This window comes from Antedon mediterranea, chromosome 8 (assembly GCF_964355755.1).
Source record: "Antedon mediterranea chromosome 8, ecAntMedi1.1, whole genome shotgun sequence".
Lineage (NCBI taxonomy): Eukaryota > Metazoa > Echinodermata > Crinoidea > Comatulida > Antedonidae > Antedon > Antedon mediterranea.
The window spans coordinates 17,806,749-17,832,565 of record NC_092677.1 but is presented as its reverse complement, the minus strand read 5'-3'; the positions used below and the strand labels follow the sequence as shown (position 1 = coordinate 17,832,565).

At 30.0% G+C, this 25,817-nt stretch overlaps 1 long non-coding RNA gene and 1 other non-coding gene across 2 annotated transcripts in view; one reads left to right on the top strand and one right to left on the bottom strand.

The window, feature by feature from the left end:
- Positions 1–25,817, top strand: part of LOC140056815 (uncharacterized) — a 108,787-nt gene that overhangs the window by 13,628 nt on the left and 69,342 nt on the right. The gene's annotated exons all lie outside the window — the stretch shown is intronic.
- Positions 9,110–9,184, bottom strand: Trnat-agu (transfer RNA threonine (anticodon AGU)). Its single transcript has one exon. It is a non-coding gene; the product is annotated as a tRNA-Thr (tRNA).

Sequence of the window (25,817 nt, the reverse complement as noted above, 5' to 3'; positions counted from 1 at the left end):
TATTTATTTATAGTTATACGCACGATTGCCGACCGCCGTACCCCCAGCACAAGCCCTTCTTGGGCGGCCACATGTTGTACGGTATTCGACTAGTATATTCTCCAGGTGATTATAGCATGGACCTAGCGTACACACTTCTCGGATACATAGATACTAATCGAATACGATTGTCCGTGAAAACGTGCGTGTTACACACACGGTCATGCACTCGATGTTGCGGGTGCGAAACTCATGAATAACAAGTTAGAAACAACTTGTTGAGGCTGGGCGCGGCCGAGCCTAGGTAAGAAAAAACCTAAATAAAGGATGCCGTTGTAGATATAACAAAATATATTATTACAATAATATTGATTACAATTTAAAAAAAACATGGTTTTGATAAAATATAAGGTGCGTCTTATACATCGACGATATAAAAAATACCGATATTTTACTCTCAGTTAGGGGGTGCGTCTTATACACAGGTGCGACTTATACACCGAAATATATGGTAGGTGTCTTTTTGGTGGTTGTATAAGAGATTACATTATTAGTAATTGTTAGCAATTAAAAGTAGCAATTTTTTGTCATTTTACTTTTAAATAAAGTAAAATTAGTTAAATTGTCAATGCCTAAAATCAATTTGTTGCATGCAATCCAGTTTTTTTAGTTCATTGTTTACTTGTTTAGATAATTTAGGTTTGTATGTCTTAAATTAGTATCATCAGCAAAGTTCAAACTTTTTGCTCCGCAGTATAAACAAGCACGAATGTGCGATACTCGGGGTACAGCAAAAGAAGCTGTAATGACGTCATAAGACCGGATGTAACGTCACACACACATCAATAACCTCGCTACCAAATACGGCTATACCGTACCATCTTCGAGACATAAAATGGCTGCATCCGGTTTGAAATTTAAAAATCCGGCTCTATAGCATGTCCCTGTAGTATATTCATGCCAAATCCCAGCTCAATACTACAACGAATAAGGGAGGAGTAGTACTTTATAAATCGCACTTTTTACTCAATAGTGTCCAGATGGAGGAGGAGGAGAAAATGAGTAAGTCCTAGACTGAAAATTAGGACCTAGACACCTACCATAGCTTTAGTTGCTTTTATTGTCAATATGTTTGTTCTGTGTCTTGCTTTGCATTTTTGTAAATCAATGATCTTCAGTCTAACTTGGAATTGTAATGCCATTGTTTGATATTGCATAATAGTGTATACAAAATATAAGAACAGAATTAAGTACATTCTAAAAGTTGAGAAAATTAGTAATTGTTTATATCAGAAAAGAGTAAAATTATAATATATTATATAATTTTACTCTTCCTTGGTTTATATGAAAGAAAGTTTATTTATTTTTCTTTATAGAATTTCTAATGATATAAACTGCAATCTAGCTTCAAAGGTTTCAGACAAGTAGTGATAAATATTCGTACAAGCTTTTGCATGCAGGTGCAAATCGTAGTCGAGGTTGCCTTTGCATATTGGCCTGAGGGAGTGGTAATTGTGTTTGAATTATACAACACATTAATAACACACTCTGATTTTAAAGATTCTTGTAATCTTGTGTAAATGTCTAAACAGTCATTTGTTATATTTTTCGAGACAGGTTTTAAAAATAGTACATTTTTTATGTTGTTAGATATTTTCCTATGTAAATACACACATGCATCACATGGAAAGAAAAATTGTATACAGAAAGAGTTTAACTATAACATTGTAGTTGAGATTGTAATTGTAATATTTATATATTCTATAATATAATATAATCATGATCGATACTATTTGTATGTATTATTAAATGTATATTAATACACACATATTTAATGTACATTTTATAACAATTAAAATACATGTCCCTGAATATTATTGTCTTTCATTATTATTTTTATTTCATTTCACTAATGATTTGATTTTGTTTTTCATTTTTATTTACAAATTTGAGTTTATAATAAAGAAATTATACTGTACCTATTTTGAAAATAAAGGTTCTGTTCTCATTATGTTATTGTTGTTGATTCCCAGTCTTAATTTGTACTTTTTTTTATGATGCCTTTAGTTAAAAGTTATAATATAATAAAAGTATGTATTCAATTTACCAGTATATTAGGCAGTTGTTTGTAACCCAATTTAGCAGTGTTACGCATTAAACCTAATTCTAAAGCAAATACTGTAGGCAATATATATCACTTGAATTCACTCTGCCATGCTGCTGGGGTGTTGTGACATGTTTTGAGTTGTTATCCGGTCAAAAACAAGTACTTTAGTACGATCGTTAGGCAGGTGTCTGTAAACTCATTGATAAATCTGCCTTTGCAAATTTTCTATGTTAATAACAATGTGGGCTTGTCAATTCAGGAAATTTGTAAGAGCTGGGACATGTGAAATCACACATTATGAATGCCTACAACGTGTTATTCTTGTGTCAATCGCTTCCTGGATATCTTCGTTTTCAACGCGGCCGCGTCTTTCCTATACACTGTTTTTTGACACAATATTTATTACTTTACCAGTCTGTAAAATAGCAGAGGAAATTAAATAGAGGGCCAATCAATGACTAATTGTTGTGTTTATTCAATCCTTTTACCAAATTCGGATATCAAGTTTAAACAGGTAAACAAGATTAAATAAAAGGTGAATTAACATGGTAAGGAAATGAAGAGTCTGCCACAAGTCTACCAATATATGCCGTACTGATAGAGTAAAAACAGTTGTATAACATTCAAGTTGAATAACTGGTCAAAGCGTGTGCTCACCCGTTAAAACCCGATGACCCAGTTGAGCACGGAAGGTAAACCTGAAAACCGGTCGTTACTCTTTGCTGTATCCTTCATTGAAATACCGTGTTTTATGTCGATGTCACGACAAAAAGTAATGAATTATGAAAAATGTGAACTCGGTAATAAAAAGAAATCTATTAAAATTGAGTGTCATAATAACCCAGACTCCTATTATGATTAATGATTCGCATGAACAATCTGAGAGGCTATCTGGCTGAATGAACTGATACATTATAGAGGGCTCAATGTTGCTCACTAGTCATGCTCTTATATAATTTTATATCGGAAATCACTTTATATTAACAGTACAAAAATAAATATTAAAAAATCAATCAAAATGTATTTGTTTATAACCATTTATTATTCACATAGTAAACATTATAAATGTAGGTTGACAGTCATAACATACATTATGGCAGAGTATAACAATATATACAATAACTACAAATAATTTTCAAAATAATTTTTTCTATTTTAGTGTTACTTCTATTTTGTTTTCTGTGGCTTTTTTTTCATATCAATATGAAAATGATTTTTTAAATAATGTAGATCAAATCAAATAAAATGATATGCCAAAATAAAAGACTACATTATAGTCTTTTATTTTGGCATATCATTTTTATTAAATGTGTATTCCCTTAAATTCCCTTATTTATTATTCCCTTAAGTTTATGTTGTAGCTATCATAAGTCAATTAATTCCAAAATGTAAAAAAATATATTGTGTATTCTAAAGGTGATAATCAAAAGTTAAAGAATATGATATATTGAATACATTTTATAAAGAAATTAATCATTTTAAATATAATTAACCTTTTATCTTTTGTATCTAATAGAAATATGTAGAACATAGAAAATAAGTAATAAAAAATGTATAAACTTAAAAACTCTGATAATCTTAATGATAATATTTATTATTTGATAAATCATATATATTCTAAAAATTATCATTGAAACCTAAAATGCTTTAAATCAATGGCCCACTAATTAAAGAGTTATTGTCCCCGAAAAACAAACAAAAATGAAGATTAATAAATCAGACTTGGAATATATGCCTTTTTGCAGTTTAATCAAGATCAGTTCCGTTAAAAAACGAAAACAATGATTTTACTTTATAAAAAGACAAAATTGTGTTTTCCTGCCAATGTTTTTAACTAATTTTATAGCCAAAGAATTATTTGACCACAAAATCTTTTTTTTTTTGGAAGAGGAACTTAATTAAAACAATTTGAACACATGTTTAACTCCTATTCATGTCTTTTTTTGTTATAAATAAACAGAGGATCGACAATACACATCGTTGATACCTACTTTGTTCATGGTCACTTCGCACCTACCATTATTTAATATTGCCAAGTAATTAATTATAACATAAAAAAATGTGACAGGTCCCCATAATAAACACAATGAACCAGTTAATAATACGGCTGATATATTTTCTTGTCTGTAGCGACACATGTATACGAGAGGAAAGCATTGATTTTTTCCGTTGAAACAAATTGCAATTTTCTAGTTTTTTCACCTGTTCATTGCATGTTCCTAGATCAACCTGTGTTTTGACATCCAAAAAAATCCATCTGTATTCTGCAATGTAGACAATTTTTTTTCCTGTTATAACTGCAATAAATTTTATAATAACATGTTAATTGACAATTGCGAATCTTTCCTAACACTGACAGATCCAATACAAATGATTCATTTAGATTAACAAGAGCAATACATTTTATTTGAACACTATAACAATTGGCGATTATTAAAATAGCTTGGGGTGAGGGTTTATCTCCACTTCTTTAGTGGAAACTGTAACCTTTATTTGAGCAGTACACTTTTTTTTTAATGTGAGTTCTCACATTTACAATACGAAAAAGAGTTAAAAAAACTATATATATTGTATATATAAATTAACTCCGCCAAGAAGGTATATGTAATTGGTAGCGTGTGTTTGTTTGTTTGTTTGTTAGCAGGATTACTCAAAAAGTAATTACAAGATCTTTACCAAAATGAATATACAGATAGATATGTGGTTTTGGGACCATTTGGGACCACAGTCCCAATTCTGGACCACTTTTTGAGTATACTTTTCAAACCTGCTAGTGTTAAAAGATAGGACAGAATTTTTCAAAAGCCGGCGAGTAGTCTTAAAGTAACAAGTAAACTAAAATTGCATTTTCTCGAGAACTACTTGTCCAAAAAACTTCATTTTTGTACAAGAGTCAAGAGTTATAATTTGTGATTTGTAATTTCAAAACATAATGTGGTTTAACTTTCACATTTTTTGATGCGAGTAGTTTAAAAAACCTATTTCTTTTCAAATTCACTCGTTTGATTTTCGCGTTGCTGTTCTATTGTTAGTCAACTGAAGCTAATGTTAATTGAAAGGCTTGTTACATAACCATTACACCAAAATCGCATTCACATGCTTGTAGTGAAATTAGCCTAAATCACAAACAGCATTAAGACACACACAAATATTTTTTTTTTTAACCGGAGAAATCTTATGCAGGAGAATTTTACAGTAGGCGGGGTTATGCACTCTCGGAGTGGCTTTCTAATTATATATTGTTCCCTGAAAGTGAAATTGACTGGAAATCAAATGAGTTTTTGGTTAAATTTAACCATTTATTTTTTCTTTTTAAAAGTGATAACATTTTTTTAGAGTTTTTTGTCTACAGAAGTTTTTATTAAAAATGTGAAATGGTCCCTTTTTTTTTAATTCATTTTTCATGTTTTTAGGGAACAATAATTCTGTAATTAATATGGGCCAATAAAACATTTTAGGTTTCAATAGTTGAGTTACTTAAATGCAATAATAAAAGACTTGGCTTAGCCTAAACTCCGCAGGAGACGGTTTGACAGTATGGATGACCCAAGTTGGTTTATTTTTTTAGTAGAAGAATATATAGCCATAACATTATTACCTCTGTGTACTATTACTATATTATAATATATTCAATAAAAGTAAAATTTAGAATTTTCAATGAAAGGAAAGTAATGATTTTGAATAAGTGTGAAAACAATGATATGATGATATTCAGAAAGCTATACAATGCATTCACATGTTTTGGGATTTTGAAAACATTTGCATATAGACAACATTGACCTGTTAAGCCTACACAAGTCATTTTTGCGTCTTTCAATCGCATAGTTTTTAACGCTCATACAGGCTCGGTGAAATCGCATCTTGCGTTAATGCAAATAATTTAGTTTGATTATATACAAAGCCAATTTTTATGCTACATTAATTTCTAAAGATAGTCCATGAATTTTAGATTACTTGTGATCATTAGTGTTGTGGTGCTTTGCACCCCGCTTTAATTAAAAGAAAACAATCTGGTTGTTTTATGTGGATTTGAATACTATCGGGAATTTTGTAGATAATGATACAGCTCTAGGTTTACCTACTGTAAAGTCACATGTTAATGATATATTCAAGGCTGTCTTTCACGACTAATCATGTTTAACACTCAAAACTTTTGTTCTTCGTATTATAATGTACCATTGCATAAGGTAGAATATATAAATGAAATTTTCATGCTCCAAATCATTAATTTAAAAAGTATTTTATGAAGAAAATCTACTTGGTAGTGACTATAGAGACAGGCCAGCTTTGACTTTAAATTTAAGTTAACAATTTAGTTACAAAGTTAGTTAGTTATTAATTGCAAATTAGGAAACAAAAGTTATTTAAGCGACCGTTTCTTGAAGGTTACATTTATTTTAAGAAAAAGAATAATTGATTTGGAAACTACACTTTTTAAAAAGTGTCATGCTTCTTGAGGAAGGCACTTAGAGTATTTTCTTTTTATATATTTATTCTTATAGGCCTATAACATTATATTGCAGAAACAAAAATTATAATGAACAAGAAAAAACAAAATATTAAAATGCAATGCAGCACTAAAATACTGTACAGTATTAGAAGAATTTTACAGTACACATTAATTATATTATATATTTAAGTTTTATCATTTTCGTTTGTGTCTTTTATATAATCTAATATTAATAGAAAACACTATAATTTGATTCCAATAAATTAAAATGAAATGATGATTAAATATACCATATTTAAATATTCATTTGTTCTTCAGTCAAATCAAATGTAACAAAAAGCAAGATTTAAAACGTTATGAAGTCAACAATTAAGATAAACAAAATTGACCAATAAAAATAAATCATAACAAGTTAACTCGGGGAAAAAAATCTTAAATTTTCACATGCAAGGGTAAAGCCATGTTGGCACTTGTTTAATAGCACGCCATGGTCACGTCGATAGGTTTCTGAATGATACACGCAGGTTGCCTATGTAGACCATGTGATTTGGCGTACGTAATGATACAGGTTATGGTATTCATACAATGTGTAGACTATTCGTAACTTATGCGTAGCAATACATCGAATGCATTGAATGCGGAACGGAGCTGGTGTCTATACAGCATTATATATACATGGAATGCATTGAATACGGAACGGAGCTGGTGTCTATACAGCATTATATATACTGGAATGCATTGAATACGGAACGGAGCTGGTGTCTATACAGCATTATATATACTGGAATGCATTGAATACGGAACGGAGCTGGTGTCTATACAGCATTATATATACTCAAAACAGGCATGTGGTACATGACTGCGTAGTGGCTATGAATTGATTGGCCAATTGCTGCATACATAATGTGCGGTCCCTTTCATGGCGAATGGGCTGTGATTGGATTATAAGAAATTGGAATGATATTTTACAATAAAAAATTACTATTAGTGTTCTTTAAAAAGTACACAATTGACACAACACAAATGAAAATACATCCTTTGAACAACAAATTTATTTGGGTTAACACCCACTTAATGCTTATTTGAGCGAAGCTATTTACAGAATTTGTTTCCTAAATTTCACACGTTTTCTGTTTTCGATTTGTTTTCTCGAATGAAAAGCTCTGCTGGAGAACATGTCACCTATTTGGTTCTTCCAAGCAACTGAAACGGAGCTAATTTTGTGCAAGTTTATTAGCTTGTTTCGCCGTGTTAGCAACATCTGTTTTCTCAAGTTATCTTGAATGGACTCAAAGAAACCCGCTCCGATTGAACAAACCATTATAATCTTTACAATCCAACCTTCCAGTCATTAGTACATATTTGACAGAATAGCTTTATTATTTGAACAGAACACTTCAATGCACAAACTGAAATAGCTAAACAAAACTTTCTTGTCGGCAGACTTACAACTTGGAATTTGCTATGTGATCTGTTTTTTTAACTATTGAAAACTAATCACAGAGAGTTGTGAGGTGTGTAAACTCTACTGTTCGTTGTTTGGAATTTTCATACATAGGATCAGACGGGTTGAAAGAGTTAAAAAGTTTGGGACGTTTGGTGTGAAATTGAAAATTTCACGTTCTGCCGGACCCATTCTTTTCACCACCTTAATCCGTAATGATACGAGTGTTAAATAATCTTATGGCCCTTTTGAAATACCGACAATCATTTGTTCTCCGTACCTCTGACCTTGTACCAACAAATCAATTTAAAAATAAAAAGCAATTATGTATAAGCTTGAGTGTTTATTGGCAGAAATTGAACAGGTAATTTACCGTGAATCTATACACACAGTATAGTTATGATAGGCCTGAAATGTGAGACTTGTAAAAAGAATGTTCTAAAACTAAACAGATTCAATTTCTATATTCTTAACCTGCTTAAATCAAAGCTTTTATTGTTCTATTAACATGATATTACAAGTCATTTTCTTGTAACGAAACTATAAACTATTGTTAACAACTTGTAACCAATCTGTATATACTGCATCATATTACACGACAACATACAAGCCACGCTGCTTTCAAAGCACACAGCTGCATAAAACTATGGTAAACCAAAAAGAACTTGTTATTTTTTCCTGTTCATATTTCACCTATTAATTAGATTCTTAATTTTTAAACCTCCAGGGAATGAATGAAATAGTTTATTTTTCATCATTTCAATTTCATAGCTCATAATCTACTTATACATGCATTGGTAGATCAATTATAATTATCATCACAAAATCAAATTAATTGCGTAGTGAACCAGTTTTAAAGTTATTTACTGAATCGAATAAAGTATTAAAGAAACAAAAGAAACAGTTTACTTTATATTTTTTTGAAAAGCAGTCTTGGTGTTTTATTCAATATGTGAGAAAATAAATTAATTGTTTTTAATGTAGAAAAAGGCCATCTATATATAAATTTTGTTATTTAAATTACATTCTATACAATTCCTCAATGTTAATTAGATGTTTTGCCCTACTCTGACGTAATTTGTACTTTATACTAAGTACATTTGAGAATACTTGCGAAAAAATTTGCAAGTAATTCTCGGGTGGGACTCGAACCCACGACCTCCAGATCACTAGCCTGGCGTTCATACCTCTAGACCACCGAGCTTGCGCTGATGGCTAGTGGTTAGATTCGAGCCCAAGTAAGCAGCGGGTACTGCACCAACAGGATTGTAATTGTAGTTTTTCGTCAGGGAGTACAAATTATGTCAGAGTAGGGCAAAACATCTAATTACTCAACTTCCTGATGAAAAACTACAATTACAATCCGAACTCATTGTTACCTAATGTTATAATTTTTTTTCTTCAATACTTAAAATATGCTCATTCTAGTAATTTTCATTTTAACTTCATCATTCTTCCAATAACAACATAATAGAAAAGTTTGTTTTTGTTACGGTTTGTCAAAGAGGCCTTCATTAAATTTAGATGTAATCTGAAATAGGCCTACCTCAGCCTTCCCCAACAAAAACACTTAACTCAAATTTACTAATAAACTCTTTTTCTAGTAATTTTCATTAACAACGTACTGGAGAAGTTTCTTTGTGTTGTCCAAAAATCTGGGACTTCTTGAGATGTTTCTCCATTATCTTCAAGGTAAAACTTTTAGCCCTTTTTTTATATACACACATACTCTATTTTCTTTTAATATTTTGTTATCTCACTGTTCTTATCAATGTTAGATTAGTGAATTATAGATAAGCAAATTATCAATAGATGTAAAAATTGCAAAAGTATGTACATTAAAATACTTTTTTTTTCTTAAACCATAAAGAAGTATGTCACACAGATAAGATAATAAGATATTAATTATCAACAATACATCTTGATCAGTCATTTCAAACTACAGATGACAATTCACAAAAAGACAAAATAATTTGTTATTACATCAATCCATTTTACATCATTTTTATATTAAGTATCAACGGCAACTTTCTACTGAAAGATATTCCAATGCCAATATACACATTAAAAAATGATATACCAGTTAAATGTGTGGGATAAAATATGTTTTTTTTTTAAATTGGTATTTACAATGCTGAATGTTACAAATAACAAAAGTAAAATAACTTTGATAAGCTATTAAGTCTGTTACCATTATGCTGGACTGCTCTGAGTAAAAGGCCAGTTTGCGCCCTTTAATTTTCTGACACTAATTTGAATTTACATTACAAATTATTAATATTTACAGCCGTTACACCCTTCAATTTGTTTAAAGAGCATGTATTATTGCTTTATTTTAGTATTGCATTTTTTATATCACGCATGATTAATCCAATGTTTCAAATAACTAATACTCATTGTTTTGAAATACAAAGAGTGTCGGTAAAATTATGTTATCGTAAATGATTGAATGAGCACTAATGTTGAATATATGTTATTTTCGCTAAGTGACGTTAATAAAGAAGAAAAAGTTGTATAATCTATATGTTTTTGAAAATCTGAAAACAAAAACACACAAAGAAAATGAAATGTGTGTGTTTATCCACAAGCTTGTACATTACCAAGCTCAAAGCCAAGTACAGTTTGAGAATTTGAAAAAAATGCCTTCCTTTTTCCTAACTAGTGTAGGCCTACCTATAAAACGGCAATTTTTACAAAACAGCAATTCCAGCAAGTCAGTAGAAATATTATCATCACTAAGAGATTTTTCTATTTTAAATATGTAAGCATATGCATAATATTGTCATAATAGCAAATGTTTTCACTCTGCTGATATACAGTTGATGCTCGTCATAAACAGTCTTATAACATGTCTTTGTGAGTGGAGTTAATTTTGTCCCATGTAATAAAAAAATCAAGCTATAACTCCACCATTCAGTTACAATAATCTAAACAAAAATGATATAAAAGACAGTCAGTTATGCTTCGAATGGTATTAAAATCCTTATTTGATCAATACTTTTCCAATTTCCTTAAAAAACGTTCACAGATGTTGCATATGGCAATGCGTTCCAATGATTAATTATTCTCAAGCTAAAAAAGTGTTTTCTCAGTTCCAAACCCTTCTTCATTACAGGCTTATATAATTTCATATTGTGCCCACTAATTACAAAATTATATTAAAAAGGCTAGATTTTTAATGAGACAAGGCAAACCTAAAAAGAGGTGAGAAGAGATTTTTTTTTATAAAGGAAGCAGCATTCATAAAATTTGACAATTAAAGCTAATTTGTACCAAAGATTATAAATCACGGCATAATCAAAGTGCCGATGATTTCATCAAAGCAGGTTAAATTACATCTTCCAAGCCAATCAGCAAAATTATGATTAACTTTTGGTTTGTCCACGATTTAAGAAAGCAAATTATAAGTAAGTTGCGATTGCATCAAGCCTTTATAGGATTAGAAAAGATTAAAGTCAGATGATTAAAAGTGTAATGACTCCTTCTTACGGTACGATCTATACTGTCATTCCAATGGAGTAGGAGAACTCTAATTTCACCTTCTGCGTGAGTGAATTACATACGTCGTACAGCAACGATTCTTGATTTTATTTGTTGCAATGTACTTCTAATCATTTCGAACTGGTTTCACAAGATGTTTGAGGATGTCTCAGGAGGTCAATGGATTTTGCTGTTTACTCGTTTAATTACCGCAGGCAAGCTAAATGCCATGTAAGGCAAACTAGATTAAAGAACAATCCGCTGGGAATCTTCCCAGTCGGCAAAGTTGTCATTACAGAATTCACAAAATATATTGAAAAATGATCTACAGCGGAATAATGAATTATACTTTAAATAGTTCAAATGCAATATTAATTTCCATTACTTAATTGAAAGATTATTAGATGAAATGAGGTGAGAAAAGAAGGGGTTTATGAAGAGGAGGAGAAAGATTAATTAATTATTACAGTTTTTACATCTAACAATAGGCCTCTGATATATTAAAGTACTTTATTTTTATGCACCCTTTATTTTCAACAAATAAAGGGCATGAAATGTACATGGATTTGCCAAATCATAGAAAAGGAAATAAAATAACCATATCAAGGAAATAAAAGAAAATATATGTAGATAGAAGAAAATAATGTTAGTTCAATTATTAATGCAAAAACAATAATAATGTAAATTCTGTATGTAGTTTTCACTTCCTTTACTTGGAAGATTTCCCATATGGAATCCCACATGGAATATAACTTGTTGACGTACACACCTGTTAAGTATACTTGGCACATTGTCAACCAATGTGAACAAGTTACCTTCTTTTTTCCCTCTGCAACCCCACCTGTGGACATGGTACTTCTCTAGTTAACACACAAGGTGTGATGTTTCCATCATGTGTTCCTGTGTTGTCCAAGTGTTACTTGAGCTATAACCTCTTTCCTCTTGGCTCTCTGGAGTCATCATCAAGGCACGACATCGGTCGCAGGTGTGGTCTGGTCAGACCCTATTTATGACTCAGCCACCAGAGATTACTGAATGTTGTCGAAACTGATCAGGAATAAATGGAATCAATCGTGAATGCCATTCAGTAAGATTATTTAGAAAATTTCACAGAATTACAGTAAACCGTTTGTTAGAAATGTTTACCGGTTTTTTGACTGATAGTCTATCTGTACAATTTGCTTTTCCTTTTTCAAATATCTCTGTGATTTCTTATTAATGTTACAATTGCCTTTATGGAATTGGCATTTCTGGTCTCTGTATTGTGCTAAAATGTGAAATAATAAACTGAATTGAATTGAGTTTATTGTTTTATTGTATTTTAATGAAAGTTAGATGAAGAAATTAACTAATACTATAAAGCCCAACAATTTTGCGCGTCCTTTATTTTCGCGACTTTTGTAATTTCTTTCATATTCTGTAATTTTACTCGACGCTATTCAATTGTTGTTTGACGTTCATCGCGGAGGTGAAATACATTCGCCAATTTGGTTCAACAAATTACACAAGAAACTCAAATCGCAAAAATAAAAGGTCGCCAAATAGTTAAAAAATGTAAAATCGCAAAAATTTAGGGCCGCGAAAATGTTGGGCTTTATAGTATATATATTCTTTAAAATTATAACTCTCTAAAGATTCTTTCCACTTTCCTGCGGTGTTTAGGAACACAATGTCAACTAATATCGCCTAATAAATACTCCTGGGCTGGCCCAAAAAGGTTTTGTTTTTTCAATGTAATTTCAATTATTGTTATAATATTAATATAACACTAGAGAATGTGTCTTATAAATGTGTCTAAAACTTCATGGCTTGTTTTACCAAGGGTGTGGTTAATTTTAGTAAATGAAAGTCCAGTGTGATTAGCATTTTTTAGCAATATGTTTTCGACAAAATAAAATCCTGGTACTGAATGACACTATAATTTGCAGTGGAGAATACATGATTTTTAAAAAAGGGGAATGGGTCCAAGACCTAAAGATAGGTAAAAAGAAGTGCTAAACTATTAGTAACTGTTATAATCTTTTGCATGACAGTATTTTACTGAAATTTAGAGCCTATAATTAGACACTAGTACTCAATGGCTGGTAAGCAAGTATTTTAACCATAAAGCTTTGCCGGGTTGTACCAGGTAGTACACAATATTACATAATAACTTATGCTTTAATACCATTATGATTGTTGCCCTTTAATAGTATAGATCATTTCCTGTTGTATTCTTTATACATGTAATTGTATTGATAAAGAAATGCAAAAACCTCGCACCTTTTGATTCAATCACAATACTACAAGCTCAAAGATTTTCTGATAATAGTTCTACCTAGTTTGACGTCGTTTTTGTCGGAAATGTTCGGGTCCTTCAAAGGCATTTCTTATCTGACAGATAATTTTTAGATAAATATATTTTCTATGCCTGTTTTTGTACGTTTTAATAAGATTTTAAGATATATACTATTAGAAAAATTAATTGAAACCCATTTATTTATTAGTGTATATAAATTACCGGAAGTTTAACGGCTATTATAACATATTATGTATTTAATTTGTTGATATGTATACTATGATGAAAATAGGCCTAGTAAAGAGTTGGCAATGGACTGTTGATAGAAATAGCAGAATATTAATTAAAGCTTCCTTTTTGTATATACCGGAAAATTGTATATAGCAACGGCCATTCCAAATGTTTATACCGTATTTTGCATTTGTTATTCTTTTCTAGGTAGACTTAAATCCTTAAGTTAACCCTTTTATTATATATTCTTTGATAAATCTGTTATTAAAAGTATTCTTACTTTTAGTATTACTTTATGGTTTACGGGGGCCAAAAGTAAAGATAAGTTGAAATTTTTTAAGTACAGTACGCTTTGCACCTATCATTATTAAGCCAATTTTTTTTTTATTATTATTTATTTTTTCCTAACGCCTGTATTCTTAAACCGGACTTTAGTCGTAGTTCGAGCTAAAACTTTAAAAATGACGTCATTTTAATTCATAAACCGAACTTCAACTAAATCGCCGACTAAATAAGGCCAACCTTGACTAAATTGAGACGGATTTTGATCTATTTTTTTAGTCCTGGAGGGGGCAGGCTAAATGGTCGACTAAATGGTTTTTAAACGATGTTTATAAAAAACGTAACAGTCATTGAGTTGTTATACTTGCCAGATATTGAAGAATGAAATATCTATTTTTATATTAGCTTAATTAAATATAAATTGGTATATGTTATAATAACGAAAATCATCTTTATTTAAAACCGTATACAAATTACATTATTTTCTTCACGCAAGTCCGACTTGAACTACGTCACGCCATAGCGACAATGGGAGATGCGGAAATTCAAAACGCGATGGAATGTTTAGGGGGCCTAGCGCTTTCTTGTCACGATATAAAGTGCGTGGTTCGTCACAATCATACTTTGTTGAAGGCCTAGAAAATATGAAAGTTACTGTACCCCCATGGTTCCTAAATATATTTTGAAGATTTCGTTTGTTGTTAATCAAAAGTACTTGTGTTAAATTAATACTGATCTTGTTCTAATAATTAACGATTAAAATTATTTTTCATGTATATAGTCCGGATGCGTAAACAGTTTTGTAAGAAAATTGAAAGTAATATCAATGCGCAAAATTTCGTCTGCTCCTCAAATACTCTCTTGTCATTGGCCAATGTATAGCCTTTGTTACCCAGACGTGTGCAACTCGACTAAAAGCTCGACTTCATTAAGTCCAACTCAAACGTTGACTACGTCATTTATGAATCGAATTTGAAGTAATAGCTCGAACTACGACTTTTTCATATCGAACTTCGAACTACGACTAAAGTCCGGTTTAAGAATACGGGAGTTATACTCTGTTCAGTCAAAACTTTTCCCATGGGGCCTGGTGTACCGGCCTATGGTTAAAGTCCTTTTCCGAGAAGGCTCGTTCTACCACAAAACCATGGAGCTAGTGGACTTGACCCTTTGCTAATGTTATTGCTATATTTTTTAGGTTTTACTGAGCTGTAAACGTTGCCTGTCTATCATCTCTTGTGCAAATTGTTTCCGTAACAGGTTCTCCCTCAGTTCTTTTTTTCAAAACACAATTTTCACTGTATAAAAAAAAATACTATATGTAAATGATTTAAAAAATTAAATGATGTTTCCACTTATGAAACACTGTTTTGTATTTGTGTCTCAAAACACAATTTTCAATGTATAAAAAATATACCATATGTAAATGAAATGATGTTTCCACTTATAATCATGCTCCAATTCCCAAAAATTATATATATATATATATATATATAAAATAACAGCAGAAAACTTGGTTACTTCATTGTTTTAATCACTACAAATTTGTTTCGTACGACCAGCATGTAGCTGGCCGCACTCTTCAGGTGAAATATAAAACTTATGTTTTATATTTCACCTGAAGAGTGCGGCCAGCTACATGCTGGTCGTACGAAACAAATTTGTAGTGATTAAAACAATGAAGTAACCAAGTTTTCTGCTGTTATTTTATTTATGCTCTACCTTGGTATTGAGCACTCTATCCAAACGGTCTGAAAATTTCAACCTGAGTATATATATATATATATACATATATATATACACTGATGAAGGGCTACTGTTACCTGAAAGATCTGCTAACTTTTCTGGCTGTTTTACTTATTGTTTTGATTTAGCTTTTCGCTTTTTTTTTGGTATCTCCATTGAGATCCAGCCACTGATACCTACAGCATTGTCATTTTTTCAGTAATTTGCCTTTGGATTTATACAATAATTATTGTATTAAGCTCTACCCATGGTATTGAGCATTTTCTCCAGTTAATTTAGCTTTCTACTTAGTTATATATATTTTTAGGAGTAATTTTTTTTTCTTTATAAACAAAAAAAAATCCAAAAAACAAATTGACCAGAGATAATACATTAGTTTAGTGCAAGTATTTGATTTAAACTCCACAATTGGAATTAGTTTATTTGGCAATTTCTAACCTATTATTATATTTTACAGGTTACTACTGTACAAATAACTGGTAAAGCATGACATCCATTGTATTAACAGGTACTTTTACAGTACAAAATAAAAAGTACATCTTACATAGGGTCATCAATACCAAAACAACGTTATTATTACTTTTGTTAGGTTATCACATCTAAAGCTTATCAGATGAAAGGAAGGGGTGTTTGTTATCACCCATTCCTTTGATGCTTAGAAAAAACTTCCGCTAAATACCTTGATTAAAGTCTAAAATACACTTTAGACCTATATAGCTAGAGGTGGAACCAGTATTTAAATTCAATTGTATGTTTATTGTAGCCTTTTCACAACTGGATTACAGGCAACCAGATCCCGAAAAAGGGCTGACTTTACATATAGTAATCCTACGAATTGTGCTAATCTAAATTTTGTACTAGTTTCAATGTACTATTGTTTTCTGCTAATACCACTGAGGTGCCGATACCCTTTGATGTTACCCCCTCCAGTTCGGATCTGATTCCCTCCCTCCATTCTACTTGTATAAACCGCTATTATTTTCCTATTTGTTATGCTTTGATATCAGTTCAGATCGCTACTGCAAGATTACAGTAATTTCTTTTCATATAGCAACAAAAAGTTTTCTGGACTGGTGAATGCCTGATGGCTACATGCTTTCAAAAATACCAACAAACAATTGTGCTTGATTGTTGTTGATAAAATTGTATATTATGCCATTTCCTATGTTTTGTGTTTGGAACTTTGGAGTTTCAATTACAAGAGTATTGTTTCTGTTTACTTGTTGATTTTTCATTCAAAGGCATTTTTAACAATAATTGGTTGCTATAATACACCACAAACGCGAACATCAAAAGAATAGTAGTATATAGTGTTTGTTATAGGTAACTAAAATAACTAGAATTAAAATGAGATTTAAAATGTGGATTGTAAATATTTAATTGGTATTTTTAAAAGGTTATTGTTGAAATTGATTGTTGTTTATTACATTTTTGTATGCTACAACTTTAATACAGATAATTTAATATAATTTTTTTATTTGAACTCATTTAATAATAATAATTTCAATATTATTCAATTTTGTTATAGTTATAATAACAGTTTATTGGTTGTCCAATCAATGTTTGCAGATAAAGACCTTTGGTTTGGTATTTTCTATTTTTCTCAATTGTACTGTATATAGCAAATATTTGTTTTCATTGTAAAATATGTTCTTTTTTTTTCTTTTTTTTTCTCTTTTGTGGTGTAATCTACCACATTTATTTGTTCATCATAATTATTACAAATACATATTGACATATTACTCTCTTTTTTTTCCATTATTTTCTTGAATTTAGGATACTCAAGTAAAATATGTTCTTTATGTATGTTTTTAATTGCATAATTTCAAATATTTCAAATTTATGGAATAGAATTAATACACACTCTATAATATACAAACTATATAGATTCATACATAATATATTCATAATTCTATGTAAAAATTGCAAATATTTTTAGTTCTCATAATTGATTTTCAGCATTTAATAATATTTTATTTGTGTGTCCTTATCAAAATGATGAATGTTAAAACTAACAGACAAGTTTTTAGGCCATAAATTTCTCTTAAAAACATTGCTGCAGATAAAAACGCATCACCATTACGTGTATAATTAACTCAATGAGGATGGTTCAAACGGCGTTATCTCCTATCATTATATATACTACTTCCGCTAATCTGCGGATGACGAGTAGTCACAAACGATTTCATTCCTGGTATTTTTAACAAGATGAATGATAGCACAAAGGATGATGTGATTATCGAGATATAACTGAAGCTTTAGCTACTACACAATTACATACAATTTATCTGGATATATAAAGTTTTAACTAAATAATTAATAGTATTTTTGTATGTTAATCAAAGGTAAATTAAGCATCTACTTTGAGTGTGAAGTGTGATAGTAAATATGATTTATTAAATACACTGTGAAGTAAGTGTATGGCTCTATTGTAGTAACAAAGGTATCTTACTTTTACTAAATTTTGCATAATATGTTACACAGATTATATTGTTATCTTTTGAACTTAAAATCCTCCTTTACCAGGCCAATAAAAACCATACAATGATGATATATGATTTTATCATAAGGTAGGTATTTTTATACCTCAATAAAAAAACTGTTATTTTTGTTATAAAATGTAACACATTGTAAAGCTTTATACTGAAATCTATCCTTCAAGTTTAACAAAAGTTCCTCTTTATTTTATGACTATGAGAAATGTATTCTGTTAGTCTTCTATTATCAATGATATTTGAAAGTAGGTCAGGTTTATAAGGGGACTGATCTGATAAGACAATGTTACTCATTGTGGCCGCTATCTGGTCTACAAAATGTATATTTGTTCAAATAGTTTGTATACATTGTTCAAGTGTGTATACACATGTAAGCAAATATAAATATTACAAAGAAACATATGTAATTATTTATATAAGAGGTTCATTTTTACAGTAGAAACTATTACAAGTGGGCAGATGTTAGAGGTAAGTATGGTGTCCCTAATCGGCGACAGAGTAAATATTTTTGATTGATTTTGTATCCTGTAGCAGAGCTTTCATTAACTTTGTCTACAATGATACTGACTTTCAAGGCCTTTTGGGACGTTTTCGTTTACTCATCTCCATTTTACGCCTACCTCAACTGAATTAATTAGCTACTGATGTAAATTGTAATGATATTAATATCAAATATATTTATACATATTGTAGCATACAATATGTTAGACTGATCCATGGAAACACAACATAGAAAATTTTGCTAATAAATAGATTTAGATTATGCATTTATCGTTGTACTGCTGAAAATGTTAAGTGTGTCATACTACTTTGCAATAAAGTACCAGTTTCATTGTTACCTTTTACCAACACATCAAGTTTGGATGGGGATCCAGGATTTTGAAATAAGGGAGGGAAAAGCTGCTCCAATCTCTTGAATTAGGAAAATAAAAGCTCTCACAAAACTGCTTCAATAAATTAGACCTGACTCTTTAAATAGGCCAAATGCTTCCAGGCCAAAATTAGACCAAGACAAAAAAGAAAGATTGGCTATTCCCTCTATAGCAAGGATAGCAATTTGGTTTTGCTTAAGCCTATATTAAAGACATTTCTCTTGATATTCTAGCATTTGATTAAAGCATATACAATTGAAATCAAGTTTTTCATTTGTATAGTTGTATTAGTGGTGAATCTTTATTTATTCACAACAAAATACATATAACAGTTTGTTTTTTATTATGGTCATGATAAATTGATACAAAAAAGTAACTCAGTCTTATAACTAAAAATTATATATAAAAGAGGTCGACTTACATAGTTCTTTTTACTTTTACAAAAATTCAGTTATACAGTAGTATCCAAAAGAGGATAAATGTGTTCCATGTTTATTAAAATTTTGTACTATAATTTTCAGAGAGATAAATCATAATATCTTTATAAGCCAACATCGGATATGAACATAAGTTCCGAGATCTTTAAAAAATGTCTGTAATGATTAAATAGTTGCATATGCAACAAAAACAGATAATAAAATAAATACAATTTGATTTCAATCTAACTTTCAATTTAAGATAAGTCAAACAGCAAGATATAATTCAAAACCATTTTGATTTATTTTCTATTTTGGAGCGTGTAAATTCACAAAACAACTTGATATAAAGTAGATTAAATCTAAATTAAATTGAACATCTCTCCTCCTCTCTAATACGCTAATATTTAGTTCAATGACATGAAACCAGCATCATAACAAGTTTAATTTCCTAGATATTACATTCATTATTACGTATATTATTTGAGTTGATGAAAACCAATAGCCTAGTGCTTCCTTTTAATTGAAATGACTTTATAAATCTGTGGTAGCTAGTACAATTCTTCTGTATAGTATTGCTTGATTGAAATAATCCTAGCCTGGAGTTAAAATGGATTTGGTACTATAACTAGCTTAAGGCCGTCAATGAAACTGATATACCACTTCATACCAGCTTCCGATAAACAACTAATAATTACAATTGTTATCAAATGAAGTCGCACCAGTTTATTAATTCCTATAAGCAAGGAATAACACTGTGTTTCTAAAGAGCACATAATATCGATATGTTCTACCACATTGACATAGTGTGTGGAATTTCCTGGCTGTGATGGATGTAATGTTTCAAGCCACAGAAGAATTAGAACTACTCGTTTTCAAAGATCTGAACCCTTATGTCATAGATTTTCAATTAATAGGAGAATGATTTGACTAAAAATCTGTGTAATCAAGGAAGTTAATTTAATCAAGAAAGAGTGAAATCACTATTAATTTTCATATATAACTTTTTATAACATTCCTTCCGTCTCCTTGCAATTTGATTGGTTATTTTTGTATCAACATGCCGTTTCTTTCATTTAAAGAGGACTATTGCATGGTCAGCTTGTAAAAAGATATAACAAAATAGCCAACAATAAACCCACCTCTAGAGTGCACTGTCTATAATTGCTATGCTCTGTTTAACTGTTGGAATAGAACAATCTTTCAAAATATTCTTCCCATTCATAGATATTCATTATTTTGTATTTCAAAACTAATTTTCTTTTCTTTAGATTATTTGGTTATAGTAACTAAAATAATGGTTCTTTTAGGCCTTATGCAGTTAGGCCCTATGCAGTTAGGCCCTATGCAGTTAGGCCCTATGCAGTTAGGCCCTATGCAGTTAGGCCCTATGCAGTTAGGCCCTATGCAGTTAGGCAATATTAGAAAAGTCTTACTGCCTCCTAATAAAGCCCTGAAAATGCACCACACTAAACCAACCATCAAGCAACAGTTGCAATACATTTTCAATAATATTTGATGATAAATGCTATTTATTGAAAGATAATCTGGGAAAAATACATTATTTAATAGGCTAATCTCTGGAGAATTTATCATTCTTTTACAATAGTGTTATGTATTACTATCAAATACTTTTAATCAATAACCACACTATTCAAAGGTATCTATAAAGCCTTAGCACAGAAGACTGTGTAAGAAGCAACAAAACAAAAGTAGAAAGACAATAGGTGTTAGCAGATGGACAAGGCACTACACTGTATCTATCACTTAATCGTATCTTAGGATCTGAAATCCATGACTCACAGATAGGATTCTCATTGGTCGAATCTTCTGGGTGTTTAACCATTAACATCTATCATTCAGTGTATCTATTCTTCATAATACCAAATCATTTAGGCTTATTCGTTTTATGTTGTCTTTCTAAAGAATGCCTGCTTAATGATTTTTTTTTTCAGTAAATAGTGATCAATTTAAAACTTTACAATGAAGATTGATTTGTTTGGGGTTGTTTTATTACAATTCATCTTATCCTCATTTTAAAAACATTAACCTTTTCTTGTATCCATGAAAATCAATTTCTCTTTTGAACAATGTTGTGTGGTATAAGAGAGGTTTTTAGCAGAATTAAAATATCAATTCTCTTAGACACAATTTATCACTAAATTTGAATCCTAAAAGCGTATATAGAATTGAGTGTCTATCAGAGGAAACATCTGAAAAAGCTTTCTGCTTCAACATGAAATTCCATGTTCCTGATTCTGCTTGTTTTTGGAAACTAAATATTTTTGGGTTCACTTTTATAAAATGTTAGTAACTGGCCTATTAGCTGTTGTCATTTCTTTATTTCAAGAATTGCATCTCTCTTCTGTTCTGATGGAAAGACACCATTGTGCCATTAAAGACAGTTTTCCCTTTGATTTACCCCTGCTAATCTGACTAAGTTTAGTAATACTGTTAGTAATACTGTTGTAGCCGACAAGAATATCTTTTGTATTTCTAATGTTGTATAAAACAAAGCCGACACCTCAAAGAGGTTTTGATACATAAAAGCTTCTTAATCTCTTGTAAAAAAATAAAAACAAAACTTTGCCACTGATCCTATGACTGTTATCAACTGAATGGCCAAGACTAAATGCCCTTACTACCTGTCTATTGTCCCATCACATGGTTTTTAACCAAAACAATTGGTTTTTTTTTACTGTATAGTGTTCACAAATAATGGTATGATCATTGCGGTGGACTGTGATCAATCAAGCGTCATATGTCTTGAGCATTAAGAGGAATAGCAACACAGCTATTAATGGTAAATGAGATCTAGCTGCAAGAATCACAATTCGTTTAATTATTTTTAACACAATTGTTTTTACAGAGTGCGACTCTCCTATACCTTTGATCTCCCCTTCAGTGTCATTTCCTGATGCTATTTTATTAACTAAATGATTCTTTTGGTGTTATGAAAATAAAATCAATTTCATCTAGTTAATTATTTCTAATTATACAGATTTTGATGCTATGCTAGAAAACTATTTAACAAGAAATAATTGTATGTATTTAGGCCTAGCCCATTTATTTTTCACACTTAGTTTGTGGAATTGATATGTTCAAATCCCAAAGGATTGTCAGTATCATTAGTGCTGTAGAATATTTCTGTTTTATATTACAAATTTAATTGTAAGCGGCTGCATAGACAAATTTTAGGTAGATTTCGATTTCATGATGTACCATTCTGTGCACGCTAAAAACGCTTAAAAAACATGAACGATTGCAGAATGACATTTTATCCTGAACAGCTTTGTACATGTTGTCTTTTTTTGTACATTTCTTTTGGATGCACCTTCCATTTGGTCGAGTGCCACTGTTGTAAAAGTGTAATCTCCAAATAAATTATTATTATTATTATTATTATTATTATTTAGATTAAATTTACTATAATACACATAATTAATAATATATGTAATATTTGTGAATATATTTGAACCATTGAACGAATATAATAACATTAATATTTGTTTTATATAACATCAGTATAACCTTGTCATTTGAAGGTCTTGATTGCATATAACAAGACAAACATGCATAGTACAAATCACTCACATAAAACAAAAATGTACTCTTGATGTCACATGGGTTAAATGGAGTATTTTATTTATTGAATATCATGTGACCCATGATCCTTTAATCAAATGACAAGGATATACTTACAGGGCAATAGTTAATTTGAGGCTTTCTGCAAAAACCTCATTTCTTCTAAATCAAGTTACTATTTTTATTGTATTTTTTTAATGAATAAATTGTATCTGTCTTCTAAATTCTGGACTAACCCCTAATAAGAAGCGGCTTGCCTTTACATCTTGCAAACCTTTGTTAATGTTATTCTCCTGCACTTTCCCTCTTTTTGTATCTTTCCACTAGGACCCACTTACATTCATTCTAATTATCCTTAGTTGTAACATCTTCTATATAAAATACTGTAAGTTATATCATCTGTTTAAATTAAATCTATTGAAGCAATGATATGGCCATTGATTTTTATAGTTCTGTAGACACATTATATCATAAATTTATCAACTAATAAGTTGGTTAGATTGAAGATTTAGATTTATGCTTTTTTAGCACAGATTCATGTCTACGATTGGTTAAATGTAAAGGCAATAAAATGCAGTGTAAACCTATCTAATTCCCTTGAAAATGATAAAGTATCGCATACTGAAGACATGCTATATGTAATAAGCTTACAAGTGTTTTAGTAATATTATTATGTTGGTTATCTTTCTTAGGTTATTGACTGCCTATTAAATATGAAATCAATATGATAAAATTTATTTTTTTTAAATTTTCATCATCTAGTTGGCTTGCCATTTACAAAACGGAAAAGGACAAATATATGTATATAATAGTTGTTATGTTAGTCTGAATAATATCTAAAGATATTATGGTGTTACTAAAATGTATATTTGTCTTATTTGTTTTTTTTTTTTTAACCATATTTTTTTTTTATATAATTTAAATCAATATTTTTTTCTTCCACAGAGTATTTAAAACAGAGGAGATATTCCTTACATTAAAAGATATATTGTCTCCATGAAAAAATGAATTAAACAATTTTCAAACCATTATATTTATTAACTTCACCAACAATTGAGTTAGTAGGCCTAACCCTTAATTTAAAGTATTATGTATTTATAAGTGAAATCATTTTCTTAGTTTTTATGTGAATTTAATAAATTTAAATTTATTTAAAAATAGCTTATCAAAATGTGTGGATCTTTATTTCTCATAATTTATTGGACCATAAATCTCTATTACCAGTATTAATTGTGTTTCTTTTTATCCTTCTTTCATTGTAGGCCTACTGTATATTTATATATATATATTTATTTTTTATATCTTTGTTAATTTTGTATTTTTATAGTTTATTTTGTATTTACTGTTTGTATTATTTGAGGGTCCCTAATGATCAGCTTATGCTGAATGGATCACCCTTATAAAATATTGTTGAAATAAAATAAAATAAAAAATTCATTAAAAAAAAATTCTCTTTAATCCTAAAGTTATTTTATAACTTATATAGTCTTCTTCCATTTATGTTTAAAGATGTATTGTCCCCCAGAAAAAATAATTTTTGTTGAATATGCCATTTTAATGTAACATAATTGTTATCCATTTTTACCAAAAATTGGATCCAAAAAAATGTATTTACCTGAAAAAAACTGGAATTTAAAGAAAAAAAATTGTCAAATTGGCTGCCAGCCAATGGATTTTTGGTTGAATTTAACCATGTTTTATTTTGTCATTTTATAAGTGAAAACATTATTTGTTTTCGTTTTTTTTCTGCGGAAGTGATTAACTTTATTAAAACTACAAAATAACATATTAAAGTCTTATTAATTAATCTTCATTTTTCATGTTTTTGGTAGACAATACATGTTTAATTGATATTAAGTCATGCATATTCTGTGTTTGTATTGTGTACTGTGAAAAAATATCTATTAATGCTACTAAATTGATCGTGAATTTTAAGGTTCTGTCACGTATCAACTACACAATCTCCTCTGTTGTGTACTGCAATGGCCGGATCTACAAAAACTCAAAATTTATAGTCGACCACCACTTTCGTTAGTGTCTGTGTACATCATCTATTTTCCACTACCACAACCATGTGGAACTTTTTGTGTTGATTTGAAGTCTGTAAGCAGCTGTAGTTTTATTATTCCAATACTTTACATCTTAAATCTATAACTTACCAATTCAATTTAAACTGCCGACTGATTGACAGAGTGCAATGTGCATGTCCCTCTCATTTACTTCTTGCGCTCCAAAATGTACATGCATGTTGTCATCATTTTCTGATGCGCAACCTAGATTAATATTCACACAACACAATTTTTCTTTAACATTTTCGTAAAGTCTTAACACAATAAAGTTCCATATTTAGTATTGCTTTCATTTTTTAGGTTACAGTTATTCGAAAGTAAAGAAATACTTTGTGTATAACAAAATCAATTTTTCTTGACAATTTTTTTTTTATAAATAATTT